This window comes from Ursus americanus, chromosome 15 (genome assembly GCF_024610735.1).
Source record: "Ursus americanus isolate L20-20 chromosome 15, mUrsAme1.1.p, whole genome shotgun sequence".
Lineage (NCBI taxonomy): Eukaryota > Metazoa > Chordata > Mammalia > Carnivora > Ursidae > Ursus > Ursus americanus.
The window spans coordinates 35,021,296-35,046,327 of NC_142141.1; the positions used below are offsets into that span (position 1 = coordinate 35,021,296).

Genomic DNA, 25,032 nt, shown 5'->3' on the forward strand with positions numbered 1-25,032 from the left:
GGCTGACAGATTTAGAAAGCGATGATTTATTGTACGGTTCTGATCCTCCAGAACTGTGTTGTCCGATACTATAGCTACTAGTCTCATGTGGTTATTTGAATTTTAACTAATTAAAATAAAATAAAATTTAAAATTCAGTTTTTCAGTTGTATTAGCCACATTTCAAGTGCCCAATAAGGGAAGACGGTTAATAGCTACCATATTGAACAGCGCAGATATAGAACATTTCTACATCACAAAAAAATCCTATTGGACATTACTTCTCTAGAAGCTCATCAACAGTTTTGTTGAGAAATATATAATATATCTGATGTAATTGATAGCAGCTAATAATATATTAGCTACAAGTCCCTGTAAATAAGTAGCTATCTTAAGTTAGAGTTTCATTCATCATTTATTCACTCAGCATAACACCTGGCTCCTAATAAGTGCTCAAAAATGTTTAACATGTGTTTGTGGACTAAAGATGGCTCTTTACAGATACTCAGTGATCTGGCATCATAACATACATTTTTTTAAAGCAAAGCTTTAAGCAACAGAAAGAGAAACAAACTATTCTACAAACAAGCAAGCTTCATTTCATGAATTCTGCCAATATGCTCAATGTAAATCTGTGGCAAATTGTTGACACCCCCTCTGCCCCTGCTTGGACAGCTGTGGCTGACATCTGCATCAAATCAGCCAAGAGTTATTTATTTTCGAAATGTGCACCGACCTGCTTCTAAGCCCAAAGGGTAAAAATGTCACCTTTGTTCATTTCTCAAGAAAAATATTTTTAAGATCTGCACTGACTGTGAAAGGAAAAGCTGTTCCTTGGGGTGTTATCCGTGATCCCCTCCTCATTTCCGGCTTTCTGGCAGCCCATCACTCCTGCCCCATCCCTTGTTGTCATATGAACAGGAAAGCAATTCCATTGCCCCACAAGTCACAGTGGTCTCTCTTCTTCCAAGGAATTTAAATTGATTGTTGAGATTTTGTTTACGAACTGTGCGATTTTGTAATTACCTTAGTATTTCAAGGACTGTGAGCTTCCTGGCACAATACAACTGTTTGATTCAGTCTTACAATTCCATTACCTAGGACACGGTTCCGTGAAAGACAACCAATAAATACTTTCACGTATATAAATTAACTAGGATTAACAAATGTGTAACCTTGCCTGGAGTTAAGTCTGTTAACTATCAATAATATTTTACTAAAGACACAAATACAATTAAAAACAAAACAATTTTGATGAGTAACCTTTTTCTCAGATTCCTCATAAGCTATGCAAAATCAGACTGATATACGTAATGATGGGGTAATTATTATGGAACTAGGTAGGAAATTGTGTTAGAGCACCTAGAAATAAGACTGGATGTCATACATTTGGAGTCCATAGGTAGTTTACTTGAAGAATCATCACAAATAGCAGGAAAGCCCGCGTTCCCTGGAAACAAATCTGGTGCAAATAACCAGAGGCTAGAGCTGTGGTTCTCAGTGTGGTCTGAAGACCCTGGGGAATCACTGAACCCTTTTAAGGGAATCCACAAGGTCAAAACTATCTACATAATAATACTATGATGTTATTTGCCCTTTTCATTCTCACTCTTTCATGAATGTTCAGTGGAATATTCTAGAGACTACATAATTATCTGGAAAGGCTTTTAAGATATTCTTCCCTTTCCAACTACATATCTGTGTGAGACCATATCTTCATTATCTTCAACCAAAACAGTATGTCACAACAGACCAAAAGCAGACCAAACATGAGAGTACAGCTGTTTTCTATTGTACCATACATTAAAGACATTTGCAAAAAATGTAAAACAGTGCTATGCCTCTCACTAAATTTTTTGTTTTGGAAACCATATTTTTTATGAAAGTGTTATTCATGTTAATATATAATGATTTATTACTGTTATTTTAAATGAACCAGTAAATAAGTGAATTGTCTCAATACCCACATTAACACGAGCTCTTTGAGGTCCTCCAACAATTTTTAAGTGTGCAAAGTGGTCTTGAAACCAAAAAGTTTGAGAACCACTGCTCTAGACTATGGTGGGTACCAATATAAGACACATGGGCCCCCAGACAATGATTAACTCAAGAAGAGAAAGATCAAATGGAACCCTGTTTTTAAGCTGGCCAGACTCTACTCAAGATGCTGACCATGGTTTTTCATCCAATCAACTAAATTATCCACAGCTTTTTGGAGGCTACATCGAAGTTTTCCTTTACTCTCTTCTCATAAACCAAACCATTCATTTGCCTAGCCAAATATTTGCTAGCTCTTTCCAGTTGCATACAAATTGTTTTGCTTCATAAACTATTTACTCTAAAATGCTTCACTTACAATGGTTTGAAATGAGGATTCAGTTTTACTTTAAAGAGATGGTTGTGTCTGCCGGCAGCCTGGGCTGAGATTGGGTATGTGGTAGCAGGACACAGATACCATTTCTGAGACCTGCTGCCCATCATCTGTGCATTATTGCAAAGAGAATGGGTAGACCAGTGTCCAAACCAACCCTGACTCATCTCCCCAGTGGCTTATTAGTGTGTTTAGTGTCAAATGATTTATATTTTTAGGTAACAAGGGCTAATAATATCAGGAAAGTTTATATTAAATTGGTTCCTTTTGTAAAATACTTCAATGTCCATTTTAATTAAAACTGACCCCTGAAGGGCATTGGGAAACGTGTATGTGTGTGTGTATGCTCTCAAACAAGCAGCTTTCAGTCTCCTTCTTTCAACCACTCTTATCTTTGGCTCAGAGGAAGGTCATCACTTCTAACTGCCATGCACTGATCCATTCCCCAAGAGCTCAGAGAGATGCCAGTTTGACGACACACTTCTCTGTGTCCCTGCAGCTTCTCTCTATCTTGCATCCTGCTTACAACCACTTTTCAACTTCTGCCACCTATGTAAAAATCTATTACTACTTGGGTGACCCAACCTTTCGTAGACGCTGTGTCAACAGCACCGCACTGATAGCGATGTGGTCAGAGCGAACAGAGAGCAGCTGGGAATTGCTGACTCTGAGAGAACCTAGACTTCACGGCCTCAGTTGCTGCCTCTGTAAAAGAGAAACACTTGGCTGTACCTCTATTCACCTCCCAGCCACACAAGAAGAATTTTGAGAATGACGTAGCCTTTGAGCAACTCCTGATTAGCGCTCTTGCTCCTAGTATTTACACTGTTTTCCTGGTTTCTCATTCCACCTAATTCTACCACTGCCTCAAGCAGCATTTCTGAATCATTCTGATGCATAATAATAATTTCTCACATCTGGCCTGCTTATTTGGCATTTGAAACATACTACCCTGTAATAGTCATTGTTCTATGAATTTTCCAGAAATATGTCATTTGTTTTCCAAACAGCCTTGAGTTTCTTGAGAGCAGAGATTTTGTCTTATTCATCTTTGACCACAACACCGGACAGAATGCCTCTAGTCTGAAAGCTACTCAGCATATTCAGATCAAAAGACTGACTCAACATTTATTCCATACCTGCTACGTGCCAAGCCATGTGCCAGTTGATTTTGCATGCATTATGTAATTTAATCCTTGAATTTGATGAAAGGGCTTGTCCAAGGTAACACAGCAATCTGAGAGCAGCGACCATTGGGGCTGGCAGCTGGTGCTGTTGGGCTCTGAGTGAAGCACTATTTTTTTTGTTTCATCACACTGCCACCCCTCAATGGATAAATCCTGACTAATAGCTCTTACTCCTCACTTTTTTGTCTTCCTCCTCTTCCTAATCAATACCAATCAATATCAGGATATAAAACTTGAGTATATTTTCCTTTTAAGATGGAAAGATACTTGTACAAGGTTATGCTCCATCCTTTTATGGCGAGCCTAGGACCATCAGTCATCCCAATCTCTCACTAATACTATAGCCTAATAATTTTAAAATGCTAGGATGCTTGGCAATTCCAAGCAGATTCATCAGAGGGTTGTAGGAGGAGAAAAAAGAGGTTCTCACATACACATCCCTGTCTCTACTAGAGTGATTTTAACTTATATCTATTTTAATGCAGATTTCATTTGGAAGAAAGTCTTCTACAGCTTTTAAATTTTGAAATCTGCTATAATCCAATCTCAGTTCTTGGGTGCTATGCCATTATAGGCACCACTGTCAGCGACGAAGTCAAAATATGACCTAACCATTACTAGATATCCTATGCTATAGAGGTTGGAGAGTGGAGAAGACTCCAAACACTCATCTGGCAGGGCTGACTCAGCCATACAGCTACGGAGAGCAAACTCACTTCACCAACTTTATGCCTTAAAGAATGCTACCAAATTCCACATGCACTAAAATATTTCCTCTATTGGTCAACTATAGTAATATCTGAATCCCTATCCACAGGGCCTGAGATTCTAGTAATTAAAAACTCCAGAGGTAACATAATTCAGAAAAAAGAAAAAAGAAAACAAACCAGTGCATTTCAGGATCCAAAGACTGGGAGTCAAATCCTGCCTCAGCTCTTAATTTCTCTGTTTGCCCATCCGTGAACTAGAGTAGACAATCCGTGCTTCACACCGTTAGCATGTTTCAGCAGATGTTTTCTGGATAGATGGATAAATGGGTGGATGGATGGGCAGGCAAGTGGATGGACAGTTGGCTAGGTAGCCATCAAGCGTAAGTAAAATTGTCTGACATATAACTGTATCACTTATAATATAAGTGAAAGGCCAGATTTCATGTTTTAAAGCAACACAAATGTCTTATAGTTTTGTAGGTCAGAAGTCTAAAATGGGTCTCACTGAGTCAAATCAAGGTTTAGTCTGTACTGTGATCCTTCTGGAACTCTCGGGGGAGAATTCATTTCCTTTCCTTAGCTTATGGCCTCCTTCCATCTTCAAAACCAAAATGGCTGCTGGAGTCTTTCTCAGGCTGCGTCACTCTGGTATTGATATTCCTGTCTCCCTCTTTCCTGTATAAGACCTTTATAATACATTGGGCCCACCTGGATGATCCAAAATAATCTCCTTATCCCAAGACCCTTGACTTAACTGCTTTCCTGCAAATTCCCCATTGCCATACCAGGTGGCATATTCATGTCCTAGCGATTAGGAGGTGGACGTCTTTGGAGGGGGGAGGTCATTATTTTGCCTATCACACTACAGGATGGTCTAGGTTATATTAGGAGTAATATAAAGTGATTCAGAGATTCTTGATCTTGATTCACCATAAGAATCATTTAGGGGCTTTAAAGAAAACAGATGCCCAGGTGCCTCACCCAACTACTGTGTTTTAACTGGACCACATGGGCTTAACCATCAGCATTTGCTAAAAGTACCCCGGATTATTCTGTTGCAAAGCATCGGGTGTATTTAAGAAAGTGGATTTGGACCATCACACAAACTTAAGTTTAAGGGCTTCTTCAGCCTCTTAGGTACTCATTTTATCTTTCTAAACCTGAGTGCCTTTATCTATAAAATGGGCATAATAATTATGTGAGGACTAAGTTTAGTAATATGTATAAAGTCCTGGGTGCCTTGCCTGGAATATGTTAATCCCCCGATAAAAGTTAGCTATAATTATTAATTTTTTTAGAGCAGGTCAAATTATATCCCTAAGTTATGGCAAAAGTGAATATCCAAGGACATATCCCAAACTCACCCGTCCTGGTCAGACTTAAAGGAGCTTAGAGCTCTAATTCATTCTGCTTAGATCATCTGCAAACTGACACAGCTCAGGGGAGTTGTTCGTTGCTCGTTTGGTTCTGGGCAAAGGCTGACCTCTCCTTAGATGTTCTCCTTTCACAGCCACTCCCTTTTTGTACTGCAGAGAGTGGGCCTGTGGGACAAATTAGCTTCGTATTATGCACGGACAGATAGTTGTCTCCATTTGTCAACTGGTGGGATGATATGTACACTGAGTCCCCAACCCAGGAAGGTCCTTAGTCCTACTGGTGTTTTAAGTCTTTCCTTTAGTAAGACAGTATCAGCCCCTGTCCTCTGAAAGACTCAGTTTACCATTCCTGGGATCCCCAGCCCCAGCCCCAGCTCAGCCCATGAGGTGGGACATTTGATCAGTACATGACAGCAGCCACACCCTGTCCCACAGAGAAATGAGATGCTCTGTATGATGCTTCCACAAGAGAAAGTCCTTATACCATCCCATCTTATTTTCATGTGTTGCTGAGGTTAGAATGGGCAAAAAGAACCATTCTAATTTTATAGTGAGAAAAGGCTATATTTAACTAAATCCCAGAGGAGTCATCCATTGTAGTACAGCAGTGTTTTTAGATTTTATTAGCTTCCAAAATAAAAGAGAGAGAGAACATTACATCATAAGTGAGGGATCTTGCTTTATTAGCTTCCAGAGTCAAAAAAGAAAAAGAGAGAGAGGGGGAGAAGGGAAATTATATCATATATAAAAAAAGATCTCATACATTTTTTTGTCTTGTAGTTTCCTTTGCTAGCCCCTTTTTTTAGTGGCTGGGGAATTAAGGGGAAATACCACATCAAAAAATGTTGACCCTGGTGATTTAAAATTAAAATTTGTGGCCCTTAGTATTAAGGAAAACTGGAGGCTTATGATTCTATTTCCCCTCCTTTGGTTCTTGACAGAAGACGGCAGCACATTGCTGGAGGTGATGGTATTTCCAAAGTTGGCATGTCCATGGCGTGGAGCACTTGTGGAGATCTTTCTATCCCTTGGGAGGCAGAAGCAACATTTGGATTTGTTATTTTTGAGAAATTTTTAAAATATTTTTTAAAAAAGCACAAAGAAATATATAACAATCACCAGTGGGCCCATCACCAAGAATTTTGTCCTATCTGTTTGAAGTGTTTTCTAATACGAAATGAATAAAGCGTAGATACAGAGTTGAAATCAGTCATCATTCCCCCTCTCCCATTTTGGCTTCCAGTGACAGTCTCTATCACGATTTCACTGCGACTCTTCTGAGGTTGCTTTCTAGTGTCCCAGCAAAGGTCAGTTCTGCTCATCCTGACTTGTGTGATCAGGACCCCAAACCCTAGAAGCTGAAGCTAATGACCGCTCCGGTTGAGTCACCCATTGCCACTGACTGGATCTTTCCCCTCATCCAGATCTGGTTATGGTGGCTGGAAGAGAGGCACTAGGCTTTTGTGGGTCAAGAGCTGACATAGCCTACATGGCTAGCTCAAGACTTCTGTTTTCTGGTTCCTGTGTGGGCTTCTCAAGGTAAAAGACCTTCCCCAGCAAAAGGCACTTTGGGTCAGTCTTACTGGAGTCAAGAGAAACAATCCTAAAAAGAGAGAGAGAGAGAAGGAGAGAAACAATTGTATGAAAAAAATCCAGCTGAATTTCAAGGGCTCTTGGGTTGCAAATCAAATGCTTTCTGGGGCCAGGCACATGATTTCACTGAGCCAAGTGGTTACAGCAAATTATGGAAGCCAGGCGAAGTTCCAGCTAATTGTTGCACTGAGAAATCAGACTTCACAAAGAAAGCCACAAATCTGAATGTTTACGTGAAATCGCTCTAGCTTTTACATTTCCCCATGGTTTTTATATTTAGAGTTTTAAATCTACAGAAAAGCTTAAGCAATAGTACAGCAAGCAACTATATTCCCTTCCAGTTAAATTCACCGAATTGTTATCACTTGGCCACATTATATGTATATGTATAAATGATTTTCTGAACCATTTGAAAGTAAGTTGTGCAAATTATGACAATCATCCCTCAGAATGTAAGCATGTATCTTCTAAGAACAAGGGCAGGCTCCATTTTAACCATAATACCATTATCACACCTAAGAAAAGTAAAAATTTCTTTATCATTTAGTTGCCCATATTCAAATTTCCCCAGTTGTCCCAAAATTATCCTATAATTTTTTTTGTTCAAACCAGGATCCAACCAAGCTGTACATATTGCATTTTATTATATCCCTTCGGCATCTTTTAATCTGGAAGAGTTCCCCTACCTTTTATGTTTTGCTAATAAATATGACTTATATGAATTTGCGTATGTGTGTGTACACATCCTCACACACGCAGGCAACAAGACCAGGTCCACAGGCCAGATGCATGCTGTGACGTGTATCTCTGCACCCAGATGCGGTCCATCCAAAGCCCCACTTCCAAAAGCATAATCAATCATCAATACAGTCTTTGCCTCAGCTCGCATCCGTGCATTTGCTTAGTAGGCATGGAAAGATGAGAAAGAGAATTCCTTCTTTCATTGCTAGTTATCGACAGGCCTTAGCACTGACACTGCTAAACTCCAAGGATGAATTAGATGAGAATCACCTGGGAGAGGAAGCGGCTACAAAGCGCGATTGCTGGGTTCTACCCTAAACCTACTCAGTCTGGAAGCACACTTAAAAACACCTCCGAGGGAGCGCCTGGGTGGCACAGCGGTTAAAGCGTCTGCCTTCGGCTCAGGGCGTGATCCCAGTGTTATGGGATCGAGCCCCACATCAGGCTTCTTCTGCTGTGAGCCTGCTTCTTCCTCTCCCACTCCCCCTGCTTGTGTTCCCTCTCTCACTGGCTGTCTCTATCTCTGTCGAATAAATAAAAAAAATAAATAAAAACACCTCCGCTTATTCTTCTGAACACTAAACTTTGAGGACTACTATTCTAAAGACTCAGAAAAATTACGAATTGAGCCCTACCTCTGGCAAGTTCGAGTGAACCTCGACATTATACGTTATCACCTGATGCAGTGAGTACTCTGAACGCCTCAGAGGGAGGGTCAGAGAAGGCTTTGGTGGACTGGTAATCTCTGAGTGGAGTTGAAAGAAGATTGGGTCACCCCAGGAGAAGAGGAAGGGGAAGAAGGTATGGAAATGAGAGTAGCAGAAACTATGCCTCTTGCAGCTGGGGAATGTGATGTGGCCAGGACTGATGGAGGAAAGCCTCAGATGCTCTGTGAAGGAGTTTTGATTTTTGCTCCCTGAAGGGTTGGAGAGCCACTGGAGGGCTTTCGGGAGACATGATCCGGTTGATCAGAGAAAGACCATGCTTGACAGCTCTGGGAAGAAAGGATTAGAGGCAGAACAATTTCATAAGAAGCCATTGCAATGAAAGAGGCAGGAAGTGATGAAGGCAATGCACTGGGGAGGATGGGCAGGTGGGATTCAAAAGACCCTTGAGACACAGAAGCAATAGGACACGTCTTGGCGGATGTGAACACAGGAGTCAGACAAGCAAGACTAAAGCTGATTCTCAGCTTCCCATTCAGTCTCATGTGAATGAGTGTCTGCAATGCCTGTTGGACATTCTGGGGAAGATGACCCTTAGGTGGTTACCAGGTCAGGAGAGCAACAGCAAATACCTCAGAACTGAACACGCGGACCCAGTAGGGACAATGCAGCTGGGGCAGATTGGTGCAGGAGACCTGCTTTAGATCAGACAGAAGGCTTGGGGGCACTTGCACGCTCAAGAAAGAACTCGTAACCCACTTGCATGGGTGGGACCAGCCAGTAGGGAACACCATGGTTTTGTTGACATCCCTGTGCCTTTTGCTTACTTGTAGCGCATTGGTGGTCTCTCTCCACTCTTTTCAATGGTGGTCTCCCAAGTGGAGTGAATCCAACAGAAGAAGGCTGAAGACAGTTTGTTGGACATGAAGGGAAATTGTTAGAAAGATTCTATGTTTCAAATCTCACCTTTTCTATTTTTGTGTACATTTTACAATGGATAAAGAATATTTGCAAAGTAATATGCGTGTGTGTGTAGATGGATAGGTAGATAGTTAGATAAGGCTCACTAGAAGATATCCCCATATTTGGCTGCAGGTTCAAATGTATTTTACTGCCAGCTATACACAATCAGAAACCTTGAGTGACCACTCTCCTGCATGACGAAAACTCCAGAAAGGAGAGCTTCCAGGAGGAGAAGGGCAGACACGGGCGTGGGCCTTGCATGGCCACTTCTCAAAGATCACTGGCCTCTTTCCAAAGGTCGTGCCAGTAACAAAACCCCACATAGCAGAACCGCTGGAAGTTGTGCAAGTCCTCGTACCGTTTCTTACTTTGTGTGTGTTTGTAGAATCTAAGAAGCTGCGAGTTGGAAAACTTTTGTGTCAATCAGCTAGTTTTCTGCTTTCTTGAGAAGCAAAAAGAAAGGGTGGTTGGAGGAAGGAGGGTGGGCTCAGGAGGAGATAAGGGTGGAGGAAAGTAGAGAAAAACCAGCCTTTTTTTTTTTTTTTTTTTACACTTGAACCTGGAGCCCGTCCCGCCCCTTGCAGGTTGTACTGTTTCTCTGATTTGTGGTTGAGAGTTATGAGGGGAGGAAGGGGAAGTAGCTGTTCAAGTGAAAGAAACTAAGCAGAACGTGTTTCTTGGCTGCTCTCTACATGATCCGTTGTCACCCTGTTACCAGCGGGCCTGGGCACTGGGTAGTTTATGACAGCAGATCGTGAACTCTCGCTACAAACACACACTGCGCATAACCTGTGAGCAGGCTGTGATTGGCTTCATGACAAAGCTCCTGACAACTGGACATTGTCAGCAGGGCAATGGCGAGTTTCGGGAAGGTTTGGATTCGGTTGTGCTTTATCTGCTGCTCGTTAGTCCCGAGCAGTGGCAAAGCTTGGGCTCTCCTGCCAAATGCACTCCCTTGCTGGGCAAGCAGACGGCGGAAGCCCGCCTGATCTGTCTCCACACTGCCTCCAGATCCTCATGGAAACGGAAGCCAGCAGGACAGTGCTAAGCCCTAACTTGAGGCCAAATCATTTTCCCTCGCACACACATTCATGATCTGTTTTCTGAACAAGTCCCCGGGGACTTTGAATGGCACAGCACCGCCTGTCCTCGAAGGGTGGCTCGACTGGCCATTGGCTTCATGTCTCTACTTGAAGAACTAGAATGTTAACTGTCATTTTTTTTTAATTGAGAGAAGATGAGTGTTATAATTGCAAGAGCACAAGAACAATAGTGTAATATTTAATTTCGAGAACAGAAAAGCGAGCATACTGACAACCTTAGGTAGAAGCAGTCCCGTGCCGCAAGTAGTAATGATCCCGACCGTACAGAAACAGGGTGAGATTTCTCAACCTGGGGTAGACGTGAGGATGGGGCAAGAGAGGGATAGTAGAAGCAGCTGCCTGGATTGTAAAGACAGAAATTCTGACATCCTAAACAGGTACGGATGCCAGTAGCCATGAGCTGAGAAAGCTGCCTTCCTCCATCCCGCTACAGAACCCCCCAGCGCACCACTCTTCACCCTACGGTATTTTACTCCCGTGCGTGGCACAATAGCTCTGCACATAATGAGTAAGAAAAAGCCCGGTATTCAAGTCCACAAAGAATGAGCTATTCATCGAGAGCTTCATCATTTTCTTAGAATTGCTCTTGCTGGGGGAGGGGAGAGTCCTCAGCATTTCATAAAATACCCAGAAGCATTGAGGTGTTGGCTATAATTCTGCAGCAGATGTAATGCAAGAGCTGGTATTTGAGCTAAGAAACCTTTGAATGACTTTATTTTATGTGATTGCTCAGGTTTCCTCATAATTTATGAAAAGCTTTAGTGAGAAGCTACAAAAATAATGAAAAGTAGATGGCCGAATAATAACCCAATATTACATTATTGATTTCCTTAAAAAATACAATGCAAGTATTTCTTTCCAACTCCACCTTCTGTTAACACCATCTCAAGAGGGATTATAGTGAAGAAAAATAAGCCTCTCATATTTTGTATTCTTTCCTCCAAATGAAGGGGAAAAAATACTACTGCTATACAGTGACTTTAAAGTCCTGTGTTAATCTGCTGCTTCAAAGAATGGTTGCATGTGTCCAGAGCATACAGTAAAATAGGCTTGTGCCAGAAACAATGCTTTTACTTTTGCATTTATTGATTATAAGCCTCATAACATAGAGGGGCACAGGGAGAACCAAAAGGAATTTTTATCATCATTATCATGTTGTTATCAAATAATAAATTATTGTATCTCTTTCTTTATGAGGAATTGTAAAAATAGAAAAAAATCAAGTGTTTATTATTATGTAATAATAATATGTAATAATAATAATAATAATTATGTAATAATAATAATACAGCTCAATGTAAGAAAGATTTGGGTAAGGTATCTACATTTTCATTGATTTCAGGAGCACTTCTTTATTTTACCAAACTCATCCCATAGCTTTTACTTATTTTTGTTAAATTTGCAAACTTTTCAGGGTACTACTAACAAGCATAGCTACCACTCAATTTAAACACTCAAATTTTAAAATATATTCTTTGTAACTATGTACATGTCTTGTCCCCCATTTTGGATAGCAAAATTTATTTCTATCCCTCAGAGGTGTAAATTGCTGAATTTCCCTTTTCTGGGGGAAAAATATGTAAAAAACAATAACTGTTCCACAAAGCAGGAAGCTGCCCTTGGCCAATAAATTAATTCACTCAACAGTGTTTATAAAGTGCCTTCTGCGTGCCAGGCACTGTATTAGGAACGACGGATCCAAGGCAAATGAGCCATAGTCCTCACGCTTAAAGAGCTCAAGGTCTAGTGCGAGAAACAGACTTGTCTCCAGCAACTAAAAGATACCTCGGAAGCCAGAGCAAAGACACCTTGCTCCGTCTTGAGGGATTGAGGTCAGAAGGAGGCGACATCAACACTGTGCTTCGGGGCTTGATCAGGAATTAACCAGTTAAAGGAGAAGAGAGGAGATGCATTTCATGAAGGCATGTTCTGGCTTTGGGATCTTTTCTTTGGCATCAGAGGGAGGTTGGTGGGAAAGAGAAGAAACAAACATAAGACTGGTTTTAAAAAATTAATATTTCTTCTCTTTCTTCCATTCCCTCCCTCATAACATCCAGCAAAATCCAAGGACAGTAGAGTTGCTTCCTGGGGCCAGGACCCAGGCTCCTTCTGTCTGCCAGCTCTGCCATCCCTAAGCATTGCCCTAGTCATCAGTGAACCCCAGGGACTCAGGCCCACATGGCATTGCAGCCAGTGTGGAGGGGAAAGCAGGCTAGGACCCAGGTCCAGGGCACTTCCCAGGAGCTGCATAAATCTCTTCTACTTTGATCCCATTGGCCGAATCTTCACCATATGACCACATCTCGTGGCCAGAGGGGCTAGAAAATGTTCTCTTCTGTGTAGTCACATGTCTGGCTAAAACACAAGAATTCTCTTACTATCAAACAGGCATTGGCAAACTTTTTCTGCAAAGGGCCAGAGAGTAAATATTTTAGGCCACATATAATCTTTGTCACATGTTGTTGTACTTTGTTGTTTCTGTTTGTTTGTGTGATTTTTTTTTTTTTTTAGCAACTCTTCAAAAACGTAAAAACCATTCTTAGCTTAAAGGCTGTGCGAGACAAGCCATAGGCCAGATGTGGCACATGGGCCATGGTTTACACATCCTTACTGTGGCAGAAGGGAAGAAAGACTATTCAGGGAGGAAAGTGATGGTGTCTAACACGACCACTACAAGATTATAAACACTAAGGAGAACCTTGTCTTGTTCACTATTCTAGTCTCGGCATAGTGTTTGGCCCATACAGTGGGTGCTTACTGTTTATGACTGAGGGATGAATTGATTGGTTGATTGATTGATTGATTGATTGATTAAAGGAAGATAAGGTGTTTAATTTAACAACAATTTGTTAAAATCTCACTTAGTCCCAATGGTAGTCTCTCTCCATAGACTATAATTTGAATACTCCAGTTTTTCCAGGGTTTGAAGAAAAGTGTAACCAACAGCAGACGAGTGTGAAACCACGGGGCTTTCTGCCACCCGCACCCCATCAGCTCATATAGTCCAGCACCCATTTCACCTCCCCAGGGGCAGATACAGGTAAGCCCCAAGTAGTCCACGTCTTGGAGTGGAGTTCCCGAATCGACAGCAGGTGGGCAGCCCCAAGTGTGCAGGCAGATTACAGACCCAAAGCCTTCTAGGTTCCTCCCCTTGTATGCCAGGGGCAGAGGGGCAGGCAGGAGAACCTCGCTTGTGTTTTGCCCTTATAAATGTCATATGCTTGGTGGGAATGTCAGCAGATGTGTCCAGGCTGAACAGACACTTTTTAGTTCCCCTTATTCTCCCCCTTCTTACTCAATATCCTGAGGACATAATAGAACTTTACTTGTCTCAGCCCAGCGAGGGGGAGGGAGGGCTGGCTCACTCAACCGTGCCGCTGGCCATCACCCTGCCAGGCGTCTGAAAGTGCCACAGTTCTTGGACTCTGCAGGCTGAGCAGACACAACAGCACAAGTGAGGGGGGCCCAGACCCTGGGCCTGGGAAGACTCACTAAGTGAGGCCATCCTGCCTGCCACCTTGTTCTGCAGGACTCGGGTAACAGCTTCTTTCAAACAAAACTGTAACTTGTTACAGCAGGGAAAGGTGCCCCTCCAGGTGTCGGGAGCATAGATAGTGCCTGCTGGAATAACCAACAGACAGTTCTGCTGGAAAATGGCAGAAGAGGTGACCTCGGACACTCCGATGTGGCCTTGTTGTAGCCAGAAGGGTGATAAGCAGATAAAAATGTGTCTGTCACTGGCTGTTTCGTAACGGAATAGGGCCTGTCACACGTTCCTGTTCCAACCTCTGGGGTCGTTGGTGGTAAGTGAAGTCTTGCAACAGAACCAGAAATGTGGTCCTATTGGGCACAGATGATTTCTTTCTTCCTGGCTCCTGACGAGTGTGTGCTCAGCCTTTTGATGAGGAGAAGCAAATTTCAATTCCGCCCCCACCCCAAACCTGAAGATGGGGCAGAGGGTGGGGATTCATGGGAAATTTCTACACAGGCCAAGGGCAGGAAGCTGCCATCAACCTGCCTTCTCAGAAGGAATCCTGGCAAATGGGGACAAACGATAACAAAGGGTTACAAATGATCTGAGAAAACTTTCACAGTGACAGTAACTAAAAACAAAAGTGGGTTGGAGCCTTTGACCCTCGTGTATGAATTTCTGCCTCTTCTGAAGAATTCACTAGGCCTCCCCCCACCCCCCTTTTAACTAACGTTATAATGAGGTAATTCAGAGAAGAACGTGGGCCTCTTACTGGGCCTCCTAGCAGCTGTGGTATTTTGCGCAAGCCGCGTAACCGCTCTGTGCCTCAGTTTCCTCCTCTAAAAAATAAGAGTAGTAGTAGTACTTACCTCAGAGAGCTGTTGTGAGTCTAAAGTTATATGAACTTACTGTGTACTAATACATAATCATAGATCATTAATATTTGCCACTTTAAATATTTTGGCATTAGAGATTATCCCACGTAGAAAAATAGATAGGTTTATGAACACAAGGCAAAGTCCTGGCTGTGGCTTTTCTGTCCATGCTGCAGGACTGTCGGGAGAGATTTACATGTGGACGAAACAAACGTGCATATACAAAAAGGCACAAACTTCGAATATTATAATACCCAAGAAATTAATGATAAATGATAGGTGAGGGGCAAAAGAAGACATTGTTCTTTCCAATAAAACCACACCTTTAAAAATCCTCCATTAAAAGTGATCACGAATATCAAAGGAATTGCAGTGTATTCAGGAGACCTGCTGGGAGAAGTCAGCCTTCTGTTTTAAAAAGAAAAGGCTGGGAAGGATTTTCCTTCTCTTGGGGAATTATTTTCAAGGCTCATATTTATGTTGCCTGCTTGTCATTTCCATCCATTTAACTCCCAGGGGCTTCATATGCTCCCCAGCTCCTGCCCGAATCCAGAGGGCCCTTCTTTGGACTGGGAGCTCGATAAAGCTGGTTTCTGGGGGAAATTCACTCTTCGAAGTTATGGCAGCCTCCTAGAACAGTCACACTGACACCTAGTGGTCTGAAGGCTAAGTGCAAGCAATTGCTTAACCCATTTTCATCTTTTTATCAAGGCCCAGGGTCAACTACGTGGAGGTTGGAATCATTTCTGTATCCAACCACTAGGAATACACCAAATACGTAGGTGTTTGGGCAGAGATGAAAATCCAACGGGAAGTCTTAGAAACTGAAGTTAGCTCATCAGAAGCTGGTGGGGGGTTTCTGTCATAGATTTGGAGCGTTCAGGGCTTGTCCTGTTTTTCTACTTTCGCTAACAGACCTCCTTACATGGACAAGAAACAGGCAAACCCATTAAGTATATAAATTCAATATATGCTTTACTAATAATATTGCTGAGTCCACGCCGTGGGTGTTGGTCAGCATAGTGCCTGACCTTGCTTCCATAAGCAGGTTAAAAGCCCCTACAGCTCACCTGCTACCTGTAACTCATTCCCCACTCTGTCTTTCCAAGCCAGGGACAATCCCAGCAGGACTGCCTGCTCTTGGGTGATAACAAACGATGGGGGAGAAAAGGTCATCATGCAACAAAACTTGGTGCCCTTCATCGTGGACTTCTTCCATGCAGGCACTTAGACTTTCGTAGAAAAACAGCACAAAGGTGTTTTGGACTTTTGTGAAGGTGGGCATGTTAGTTTTCCGTGGCTCCCGCAACAAATTATCAAAACGAGGTCACTTACAACAACAGAAATGTATTCTCTCACAGTTTGGAGGCCAGAATTCTGAAATCTAGGTGTTAACAAGGCCATCCTCCCTCCAAAGGCCCTGGGGGAGTATCCGTTCCTTGTCTCTTTCAGCTTCTGGTGGGCCCAGGCATTCTTTGGCTTAATGGCTACATCTCTCGGTTCTCTGTCTTTGTCTTCACATGGCCTTCTCCACCTCTCTTATCTTTCTCCCTTCTGCATTTTAGAAGGACACTGGACGCTGGATTTAGTGCTATCTGGGTAATCCAGGATGATCTCATCAGATGATCCTTAATTACCACAGACCATTTTCCCAAATGAGATCACATTCACCGGTTCTGAGACATGAACGTATCTTTTTTTGAGGGGGAGAGGGGGTTATCATTCAACCCACTATAGTGGTTATAGACAACAGAGAGAAAATTTAGAAAGAAAAGCAGCCAACTTCTGTACCCCAATCCCACTTCCCCATGCTGAATCAGGGTACCCCTCAAAAGTTAGCTTAACCTTGCCATTAAATTGCTATAATTCTTTAGTAGGAGTTGATCAATGAAGATGTGAGGATAAGAGCAGAAGGATCCCAATGGTTTTTTGTTTTTTGTTTTTTTTCAGGTTCCTTCCCTTCAACTTCATTGTACTTTCCATTGGATTTTCTCACAGTTGATTATTTGTATGGGTAGTAAGGATGAGTTCTGAGAGTTCTAGAAGTGATCAAAACACATTCTGTGTGTGGTGGGAGTTGCCTTGCTGGCACACTGGGAGACCCGTGCGTACACTTGTCTGTGTGTGTTTGGTTATTGTTGTTTTTTTAAAATTCAATTTATTTAAACTAAAGAAAACCAAAACCAGGACGGTTCACTCATCTCTTCCAATCCCCCAGCCTTCACCTCTAGCAACCACCAATCTAGTCTCTGTATCGATGAGCTTGGTCTTTTTACTTTATTTATTTTTAGATTCCACATATAAGAGAGATCACATGGTATTTGTCTTTCTCTGCCTAACTTATTTGACTTAGCATAATACCTCTGAGGTCCATCTATGCTGTCACAAAGAGCAAAATTTCATTCTTTTTTGTGGCTGAATAATATTTCACTGGTTATATATACTATAGTTTTTTTAATCTATTCATTCACTGATGGACACTTAGGTTGCTTCCATATCTTGGCTATTAGAAATAATGCTGCAATGATCATCGGGGTGCATGTATCTTTTCAAGTTAGTGTTTTCACTTTCTTCAGATTAAATACCCAGAAAGAACTGCTGAATTATACAGTAGTTCTGTTTTTAATTTTTGAGGAACCTCCATACTATTTTCCACAGTGGCTGCACTAGTTTGCATTCCCACCAACAATGGACAAAGCTTCCTTTTTCTCTATGTATATACCAATACTTGTTATCTCTTGTGGTTTTGGTGGTTTGGGTTTTTTTTTTTTTAATAATAGATATTCTAACAGGTATGAGGAGATATCACACTGTACTTCTGCTTTGCATTTCTGTGTGGATTAGTGATGTTGAGCATCTTTTCATGTGTCTATTGGCCATCTGTATGCCTTCTTCAGAAAAATATCTCTTCAGATCTTCTGCCCATTCTTTAAATTGGTTTGTTTGTTTGTTTGTTTGTTTGTTTGTTTGTTTGTTGCTATTGAGTTGTATGAGTTCTTTATATATTCAGGATATTAGCCTCTTATCAAATGTATGACTTGCACATATTTTCTCCCATCTGAAATGAAAAGGTTGCCTTTTCATTTTGTTGATGGTGTTCTTTGCAGAAGCTTTTTAATTTGAAGAGTCCCACGTGTTTATTTTTGCTTTTGTTACTTTTGCTTTGATGTCAGATTCAAAAAGTCATTGCTAAGACCTCTATCAAGGAGGTCTTACTGCCTGTGTTTTCTTCTAGGAGTTTTATGGTTTCAGGTGTTACATTCAAGTCTTTAATCCGTTTTGAGTTCGTTTTTATGTATTGTGTAAGATAATGGTCTAGTTTCATTCTTTTGCATGTGGCCGTCCAATTTCCCCAACACCATTTATGGAAAAGACTATTCTTTTCCTGTTGTATATTCTTGACTCCTCGGTCATAAACTAACTGACCGTATATACATGGGTTATTTCTGGGCTCTCTATTCTGTTCTATGTGTCTGTTTTTATGCCAATACCAAACTGTTGTCATTACTATACCTTTATAATAGTTTGAAGTCAGGTAGCATGATTCCTCCAGCTTTGTTCTTTCTCAAAATAGCTTTGGCTATTTTTTTTATGGTTCCATACAAATTTTAGCATTGTTCGTTCTATTTCTGTGAAAAAATGCCATTGGAATTTTGATAGCGATTGTATTGAATCTGTATATTGCTTTGAGTTGTGTGGACATTTTAATGATATTAATTCTTCCAATTCGTGAACATGGAATATCTTTCCATTTATTTGTGTCTTCTTCAATTTCTTTCACTACTGTCATACTCTTCAATATAAAGAGGTTTCAAACCTCCTTGGTTAAACTTATTCCTAGGTATTTTATTGTAAATGGGATTGTTCTCTTAATATCTCTTTCTGATAATTCATTATTAGTGTTTTTAATCATTTTGGTATCCCAATATGCCATGGGATGCCACACGCTCCCATTTGTCCTCATGGCTGGCAGAAATCATGATTCTCCAGAGAGAAACCCTTAGAGGAGCTCAGCAGGATAGGATGGTTTACATACCATGTGCCCCTTGAATAAATCTTCCCAAGGTGATTCTACCATACCCTGTGCTTCTAACCCTCTGCTTTCCCTGTCCCACCTCGAAGGAGACCATCCAGAACTCCTTTATTTAACCTATCAGTCAAAAAATGTCTTTAGTCAGTGAAGTGTGCTTATACCTCTCAAGTAGTTTTTTAATGTTTTTATTTATATTAGAAATTTGTCATTGGTCCCTTGTTACATTTTTGCCACATTTATATGTAAGTCATTTAAAATGTTTTAAAAGTTTTAAAAAATATTCTCAATCAAACACAGTTTTGTCTGGATCGTAGAATGTATACATATAAGCTTGATCTTGTTGAAAGATCATTTTTTCCACCATTTTGAATCACTTCCATTTTCCTCTTCCCTTCACTAAAACTGAGGTAAAAAGAAAGAAAATATCTCACTGTGGAACAATATCAAAGCAATTGTATCATTTACAAAGAGTTGTTTACTCATTTTTCAGATACTGCTTGACTATTTTTCCTATTTTTTATGGTAAAATATACAGAACATAATAAATTTGTCATTTTAACCATTTTTAAATGTACAGTTCTGGGGCACCTGGGTGGCACAGTCGTTAAGCGTCTGCCTTCAGCTCAGGGCGTGATCCCAGCGTTCTGGGATGGAGCCCCACATCAGGCTCCTCTGCTATGAGCCTGCTTCTTCCTCTCCCACTCCCCCTGCTTGTGTTCCCTCTCTCGCTGGCTCTCTCTGTCAAATAAATAAATAAAATCTTTAAAAAAAAATTGTACAGGTCTGTGGCCATAAGTACATTCACTCTGTTGTACGACCATTAACGCCATCCATCTCCTGAATGTTTTCATTTTCCCCCAACTAAAATTCTGTACCCATTAAACAATAACTCCCCATGGCCTCCTCCCCTCAGCCCCTGGTTACCACCATCTTACTTTCATTCTTTATGAATTGACTACTCTACGTACCTCAGTTAGTAGAGTCATACAATATTTGTCTTTTTGTGACACTTAGTTTACTTCACTCAACATAATGACCTCAAGGCTCATCCATGTTGTAGCATGAATCAGAATTTCCTTCCTTTTGAAGACTGAATAATATTCCATGGTGTGTATATACCACTCTTTTCCTCATCCACTCCTCCACGTTGACACTTGGGTTGCTTCTACCTTTGACTACAGTGAATAATGCTACTGTGAACACGAGTGTACAAATATCTGTTTAAGGCCCTGCATTCACTTCTTTGCGGTATATACCCAGAAGTGGAATTGCTGAATTGGTCTTTGAGGAAACACCATACTGTTTTCCACAGTGGCTGCACCATTTTACATTCTCGCCAGCAATGCATCGAGGCTCGATTTCTCCACATTTCCCACCAACATTTGTTATTTTCTGGTGTTTTTTTTTTTTTTAATAATAGCCATCCTAATGCATGGTTAAATATTTTAATTAAAGGAAATACTTATATACTTATATAAATAATAGGTGATTCTCTTTGTAGTATCTTTATTCTTTAGGAGAACCACACTATTTTAAAAATTATAAAACAAGAAGAGATTTTGGTGTGTTTCATTTTTTATTTCTGTTCTTTGAACCAGAGATGTTAATGGTGTTTTGTTGTTTTTGTTTTTTGCTTTTTTTATCCAGGCAGAAGTTGTTTTATATAAATTCTTTGCTATCAATCTGATTTTTGCCATGGGCCTTCCCAAAGCATAGCCTCCTTCCCTAGCTGTACCAGTTCACACCCTTCAACTTCCCTCTGCAGCCAGATGAATAATAAACACCATCCCAGGGGAACAATGAATGAACCATAATGGTGCCCGAGGCCCCTGAATGGCCAGATGGATGATTCATCTCCCTGACTCTAGGGAGCAGCTGTTTGGAGGGAAAAGAGACCTAATATACTCCTCTATGTAAACATATCACCCCCATGCCCACACACACAGACCAAACAGCAAAAATAAAGCAAGCAGAATTGTTTGTCTTTGCCTTCTCTCACCCTTCAGCTTGCCTGTGATATTATAAAGTCAATGAATGTATTGGCCTAGAGCCCTGCGTCCCTGTCTTGCTTTGTACCCTTGCTCATCTCAGATCTGCTATGATCACAACTGTGGGTAGAACAAGTGTTAACACATTGCCTGCCATGATTAAATCATTAGGGTTTGGTGGAAAACTTTTTGGAACAGAATAAGAAATTTGTCTTGTATGAGCTGAGGATTCATACTCAAAATCATAACCATACAAGAAGGAGAGAAAGTCATGATTCCTATGGTGTATTGTGGCAAACACGGGATTTAGAGGTAGAAAAATTCAGTTTAGGTCTCTTTTCTACCAGGTGCTTGAGCTTAGTTTATCCTTCTCTGACAATAGGAATAAACCAGGCTTTGGAAGGATCAAATAAGATACTGTGTGTGAGATTTTGCTTTAAAATGAGATGATTAGGTGGGGCGCCTGGGTGGCACAGCGGTTAAGCGTCTGCCTTCAGCTCAGGGCGTGATCCCGGCGTTATGGGATCGAGCCCCACATCAGGCTCCTCCGCTATGAGCCTGCTTCTTCCTCTCCCACTCCCTCTGCCTGTGTTCCCTCTCTCGCTGGCTGTCTCTATCTCTGTCGAATAAATAAATAAAATCTTTAAAAAAAAATTTTAAATGAGATGATTAGGGGACACCTGGGTGGTTCAGTTGGTTAGCACCTGCCTTTGTTTCAGGACTTGATCCCAGGATCCTGGGATCAAGTCCTGCATTGGGCCCCGTGCTCAGCAGGGAGCCTGCTTCTCCCTCGGCTTGCCATTCCCCCTACTTGTGCTCTTTCTCTCTTTCTTTCTCTCTGACAAATAAATAAATTTTTAAAAATGAGATTATTAGGGGTGCGTGGGTGGCTTAGTTGGTTAAGCATCTGCCTTCAGCTCAGGTCATGATCCCAGGGTCCTGAGGATGCAGCCCTGCATCAGGCTCCTTGCTCAGCAGGGAACCTGCTTCTCCTTCTCCCACTGCCCCTCCTCCCTGCTTGTGCTGTCTCTCTGTCAAATAAATAAATAAAATCTTTTTAAATGAGATTATTAGTTCTAATAATAGAATTAGTAACAGATATAAAATGCCAAACTCTAGAATTTTTTGCTAACAATACAAGTGTACACAGTTTGGGGGGGGGGGTTGAGGTCATTTGTACCCTGAGATGAGTTATCTTAATTAAGCACAGATTTTAAACTAGATATTGGCAAAGCGCCACATACTAGAACCACAGGCACATTAGCAAGGAGTCCGCAGTACTCTCAGAAGAAAATGAAGCAATGTATGAAGGAAGAGATAAGTGAAAACACAGAGCAGCTAAAGCCATGAAGCACCTCGGAAAGATGAGGGGTCAGGGGCTGGTGGGGGGCGGGGTGGTGTTAAGAGCAGGATCTACATCGTGAAGAGCTTGAAATTGAGAGCATCACAATTTTAATGAGAAAGGGTGCAAACTGCCCTAAAGAGCCCCATGGTGACAAAGGTGAGAGAAATTGCTCATCTCATGGCAGAGTCTTGTTATTGTGACTTATAAGAGAGAAGTGAGGTAAGAGGTGTGAGGTGATTATACAGTTCACTCCTGATTACTAAATACTGAATGCATTTTCTTCAAAGTTCAAAAAGAGAGATGGAACAGGAATGGGAGGGGGAATGGGAGGGGGAATAGGAGGGAGGGCTTCACATTGCCATATTCTGTAGAGTGAGGTCTTTGTGGAAACTTCCATAACCCTTCACTTCTTATGTCTAGTTTTACTTTCTCTGTTCACACTGTTGATCCCTTGATGTAACCTGTCTTGATCAGCTTGCCAACGCCTTCCTCTTCTGAGTAGTTCTCTTCTCACAGAACTTTCACATGCTGGGAAGGAAGTCTCTAGAAAACCCCACAGATGGCCTCATCTCCCTACCTCAGGCCACTCCATGTTGGCCATATACTTTCGGTTTCTAACTTCTTGTCAAGTGTAGAGAAGGAACTTACTGTCCAGGCTCCTGTGTCCGTGTATGTCTGTGTGTTTGTGTTTGTGTTTGTGTCTGTGCTCGGGGGAATGTGGAGGCTGAGAAAAAAGGAAGCAGAACATTTCTATTTTACTTTTCCTGTGTCAAACAGCATCTTTCTCAACCATCAAGAATTTTTACTTCAAATTTCATATATTTTTAACAAAGTAAGTTTCGTTTGGCTGGTTTATACTACTTATATGTAAAAATAGAATAACCAGGGGCACCTGGGTGGCTCAGTCAGTTAAGTGTCTGGCTCTTGATCTCAGCTCAGGTCATGATCTCAGGGTCATGAGGTCAAGTCCCAGTGTGGAGCCTATTTAAAAAAAAAATAGAATAACCACTAGAAATAATAGATGAAATTAAGATCTCTTTGAGATGACAGAGTAGAAGACATGGGAAAAATGAAAGGACTTATATTGCATAATTGTCAATACTTAAATATTATCTTAAGATCCAAATGAGCCAGTAGTAAGATATCTATGAAAACACTTTAATTATCTACAAGTTCGTTGGTCAAAATGTAAATTCCTGAGAGAATATTCTCTAATTTGGTTTATTTAGTTAACTCAGGCTACGTGAATTACACAGTGAGCAAATGTAAGTTAAATCTGCTATAAAAACTTTATAAAATGGAATAACTAAAATGAATGGTTGGGACTATCTGTCTGCATCAGACTCTCTATTCTCTGCATCCTGTCACCATGCCATTAGCATCAAAGAGTCAAAACCTTATAGCAGAAGAAATTTCAGAAACACATAGGAAGTCTTACTGAACTTCCGTATCCATTTTGCGTAAGCCATCAGAAGCCACGACAGAGTCAAAACTGTGTTGGTGCAGGAGCTATTTGGTAGGATGACCAGAAAGAGGTTCAAAGGCTCTAATTTGTAGAAAGATGGTGATTTTCAAGCCTGGTCTTTAAAGACAGAAGGTACACACAAAAGCCTAATGGTTCAATATACCTTGAGAGTCCAAGGTGACACAGGATTTGGAAAATGGGCCATCACAGTCTGAGCTTTAACAGTCACTGGACTATCTTGTTCTTCTACTTCAATTCACTCTAAAAGAGAGGACACAGTAGGAACAGGTGCCTGAGGTAATACAAGAGGGAGTAATGATAGAGAGGTTTCCTGTTAAGGCACTTAGGCCAGCCTCCTGCAGGACAATGGCCAAGTTCACCTGTGTTGAGGGGAGCCAAGCAACATGGCTCCCAGAGAGACCCCACTCATGCCAGGTGTCTTCTTCTGACTATATTACACCTCAGCACACAAGGCTGGCTGCTGGGTTGTCTGCAGTTCCAGCTCCACCTTTACAAGTCACGGAGAAAAATGTAAGGTGGCTTCCGCCACCAGCCCCTCCTCCCTGTGCCCTTGCCCAGTCTGCAGCAGCCTGATCTTGCCCTAAGAACTCAATTTGCGGTGAGAAGCACGTTCCCACATCCTGTTGAAGAGGGGCCTGGTGCTCCCTCCAACCTCAGAGGCTCAGCCAACTGGAATCCATCACAGCACATTCGCAATGAGGTAGAGACCCTGTTAGATAGAGAGCTCTTAAAAATAGATTCATGACGGGTTCAACACTCTTGAAGAAGCTAAGGAAATCATGTCCCCAGCTATCATCTGTGTGCTTAGTCATGGTGAAATTCAAGTAAATTCAGCCCATCAGCCAGTATAATATGTGGGATAGATATTATGGAAAGAAATGCGCCAGGCATTAGGAAGTGCTTGTTTGAATGGATGGTGGCAGAGGGGTACTGTTTTTGAGGAAGAAAAATAAATCTAGGTTCCTGCTTTTACATCTCGTTGGGGAAACAGAATATACACAGTAAGTACTTAAATTATGGTGCATTAAGTACCTAAATATTTAGACAGTGTTAATGGGGATGAAAAAAGTGTACCAAAGTTTCATTATCTCTAGTGCAACCCACCATCTGCCATTTTGTGAGAAGTTGTCACAAGTACTGTACTT

General features: G+C 41.4%; 1 protein-coding gene across 4 annotated transcripts in view; it reads left to right on the plus strand.

Annotated features, from left to right (window-relative positions):
• The window catches only part of FYB1 (FYN binding protein 1), a 153,621-nt gene that overhangs the window by 27,906 nt on the left and 100,683 nt on the right, over window positions 1–25,032 (plus strand). The window contains exon 1 of one of the 4 annotated variants that reach the window (XM_045787315.2): window positions 14,088–14,224. The exons of the other annotated variants lie outside the window; for them this stretch is intronic. The gene's annotated coding sequence lies outside the window, so the exon portion shown is untranslated. Of the gene's footprint in view, window positions 1–14,087; window positions 14,225–25,032 lie in introns of those variants that run through there. 4 annotated transcript variants of the gene reach the window in all.